General features: G+C 37.6%; 1 long non-coding RNA gene across 1 annotated transcript; it reads left to right on the top strand.

Moving 5' to 3' along the window:
* Positions 1-2,815: 2,815 nt before the first annotated feature.
* Positions 2,816-3,497, top strand: LOC149559186 (uncharacterized). The gene is made up of 3 exons (XR_016364326.1): positions 2,816-3,176; positions 3,272-3,340; positions 3,432-3,497. It is a non-coding gene; the product is annotated as an uncharacterized LOC149559186 (long non-coding RNA).
* The last annotated feature ends 423 nt before the right edge of the window (positions 3,498-3,920 follow it).

The raw sequence follows: 3,920 nt of genomic DNA, 5'->3' as shown, positions 1-3,920 counted from the left end.
ATAGATTATTCTAGAACATTACATAAGAGGAGGGCTGACCCAACAATAGTCTAGACACATCCCAAGAAAAGATCTTAACATAAATATCACGAATGAAATAACTCCCACAAGTTAGCCCATAGAAATTATGTCCAAATACTGACACTCAACATACACTAGGTAACTCGGCATGTGAAGGAATTGCTACAAAACTTGGCACATAAAGGAATGCTACAGTAACTCAACACATGAAGGAGTGTGACAGTAACTTGGCACATAAAGAAATGCTATAGTAACTTGACACATGAAGGAATGCTATAGTAACTCAGCACATGAAGGAATGCTACAATAACTCGGCACATGAAAGAATTGGTATAGTAACTCAGCATATGAAGGAATTCTACTATAACTTGGCACATGAAGGAATGCTATAGTAACTTGGCACATGAAGGAATACTATAGTAACTTGGCACATGAAGGAATTGCTACAGTAACTCGGCACATGAAAGAATGCTACAGTAACTTGGCACATGAAGGAATGCTACGATAACTCGACACATGAAGGGATTGCTATAGTAACTTAGCACATGAAGGAATGCTACAATAACCTGACACATGAAGAAATGCTATAGTAACTTGGCACATGAAGAGTGCTATAGTAACTCACCACATGAAGAGTGCTATAGTAACTTGGCACATGAAGAATGCTATAGTAACTCGACACATGAAGAGTGCTATAGTAACTCGGCACATGAAGAGTGCTATAGTAACTTGGCACCAACTAAATTCAAAATGAACAAAATTGAGTAGGATAACAAGGCAACCCAGGATGCTCTTGCATCACTTTGCAACTTCTTGGATGTTCTACCTTTGATTAGATATCCTTCTTAATTCACATCTTATTATCTTCTTTTCTAAAACTACACTCTTCAATCCACAACTTGACCTTTCATGTATACTCCTTTGTAAATGACCTAACTAAGTTTACACTAAACTCCTTCATTGACCAACCTAATTTGATTTATACTAGTTCTTTGAACTTAGCTCCTTCTGAATCCTATTTAGTTGATACTGAAGTCTTCTTCAATTCACAACTAAGCTCAGACTACTAGCACTACTTGGTTAGAATGTGATATTTGTGTAACATCAATGACAATATACAACTGAATAATTATTTTCAACAACCTAATGCTAAGATCTACGGTGATATTTAAGGGAAAAAAGATCAAAGATACCTATTATTGCCAAATTTTAGTTCTACCCTTAAAAGTTCAAAAGTGATTGGTAGTCAATCGGTTTGTGTCCAATTTGTATTGTCTAAGTATCCTCTAGGTTACCTACTTCTCATCTTTCTTGAGTACCTCACTTTTTGTATTTATCTGGTATCCTTGCATTATGTTTACCAACATTCTATGTGGTTTTTCTATTTTTTTGGTGCACAAGGGGTCTAGGTGATGTAGGGAGGATGAATAACTAAGGCCAGCAGCACACCCAACTATTCAAACCACCTGCATAGAGTTAGTACAATAGAAATAACAAGAAAACACACCACATAGGAGATAGAGGAAGAAAATGCCTTCATTCATATATTTATCCAAAGTTCTATAACATGCCTAGTTGTAAGGCCTTCTGGGTTATGGCCATGTATCATCTCAATTACAATCTTCGATGATCCCACTTTGCATTCTGCTCCTACTCTCTCTAAATTTTTTTTTCCTGACTCAAACCAAGACCTCTTAATACATACATGGCCACAAGTTGGCCTATTGCAAAATGCAAAAAATTAAATGCTAGGGGGGCATATGCACCGAGTTGTGGTGCCAAAAAGGTGACAAGCCTTTTTTTTTTTTTTTCAATAGCGCGCACGTGCTATTGTGCGTACGCACTATTGTGTGTACGCACTATAGCGCGTACGCGCTATTAAAAAGAAATTTTTTTTATAAATGATGGGCTGCACACCCGTAGCCCATCATATTAACAGTGATTTTTACTGTTTATAAGGGCAATGCGCACCCGAGTTGGAAAACAATTCATTTTCAACATCCCTTGCCAATATGCCTCCTCGCCGACAAAATCCAAGATCACCAACACGCCGACGCCGATGCTGTATGTAATCTAAACTTGACTTTGCATTATTTTATATGTTTTTCATATTGTTTTATAGGGTTTTTACAATTTTTATTTAGATTTGTTTATTCATTTGGATTTCAATTGATTCTTTATCAGGAAATGTCCATAATCAACCGGCAAATCCACAAAACCCTCAAGAACCTGAAGAACCTCAAAACCAAAATCCACAAAACTCTCCTGAAGAACAACAAATTCCACAACCCGAACCAATTCCAAGACCTCCACCAGGCACACAAGAAAATATATTAAATGAAATTGAGATAGGCAAAATTGAATTAGAAGGACTCATTGGTCGGTTGAAACAAGCTAGACAAACCAATCCAATGGGGGCTCAATTGGCATCATCCCTTGAATCCATTAAGACCCAGATAGCCTCAGTTACTGGTCAGTTAGATGTTTGGCGGGTTAAGAGGGAAGAACAAAAAAGATTTTATGCAAATAAATTGTCATATGAAGATGTTAAAAAAAAAGAAATACCAAAAGGTTCAATATGTGCATTATTTAGAAAACCTGGTGAGCAAAATACTGTTAGAGAGGGTACTAAACGGTTCCCCATCCATTGGTGTATACATGATGCTATGAGAAATCATTTTTGGGATAGATGGTGGATGGTTTTTGATGCCACTCCTTGGAACAATCATGAGGTCCCAATGTATTTTTTGAAGAAATTATATTGTGAGTTTGTCCTTGGGGAGATCCCCAATTATTTTGATCTATTAGACTCCCAGGGTAGAGGTGGGGGGTCATCATTCGAGAGGCCGGGAGCACGTCGTGACCCTAATGTAGTTAGGGCACCTATGGTCAAGCCACAGCGTGAGCATGTGACTATTCCTTCAGTTGTGAAGGAACATGTAGAGGCCAGCACTCTAGGGACCATTAATACTTTGACGCAGACCCTCATCCATTCCACGGGCCCATTAGTTGAGGGGGAACCTTCTGTGCATCATGGTCACATGTGCACTTCATGCGGATCCCTATGCACATTTGGCACTCATGCTGGAGATGCTGCGGATGATGGGCTTGTCACTGATTAGTTCTTGAACGAAACATTTGGCATTGACACACAGGTAAATTACAATTATAATTTACTAATTTGATCACATTTCCTATGTATAGTGAATGATTAATTAATTAGCATCTATTGACATTGTTCAAAATTCAGGGTCAGAGTGTTGCCGAGCCTAGCAGCGATGCTTCGGCCCCATTTTTTATCCCCTCCACGAGTCCAGAGGTATGTATCGATTTAATCATTTAAATTAATACATATATTTATTAAGTTATCATATTAAGGATTGACAAAAAAAATTATGCATGTGCATCAGTTCTCCACAGGACCCTCAACCTTTAGTATGGACTCAGAGCATAGACATCATACGAGCTTCGTACAGGTATAGTTGTTTCATGTTAATTTAATTCATTTGATTATATTTGTTTCATGTTTCATGTTACATGTAACGTGTATTGTATGACATGCATCTCGTGACATCGGACACACCTCCTCATCTCTGACAGTCTGTTGATCATGGAGTGGCCGTAGCTATGGCTAGCTCACAGCCATTGACTGAGGTATGAAATTTTTTTCTCCATTTTAGTTGTTGTTTATAATAGTTAGTCTCAAAATTTCTAATGTTATTTATAAGTGATTATATTTATTGAATTTTTGTAGGGTCTCATCACGCTTGATCATCCACGAGCCTTCGAGGTGGACGTACAGAGTGACTGTTTGATGGCGGTAAGAAAATAATTGATTTTGTGTGTACATATATTTGATTTCAACGTATAATAAATACTGATTCATATCTACTTTGTTT

This window comes from Cupressus sempervirens, chromosome 5 (genome assembly GCF_028749045.1).
Source record: "Cupressus sempervirens isolate cs-2001-9-10 chromosome 5, ASM2874904v1, whole genome shotgun sequence".
NCBI lineage: Eukaryota > Viridiplantae > Streptophyta > Pinopsida > Cupressales > Cupressaceae > Cupressus > Cupressus sempervirens.
The sequence above is the reverse complement of the archived record's forward strand: the minus strand, read 5'-3'. Positions and strand labels throughout refer to the sequence as shown.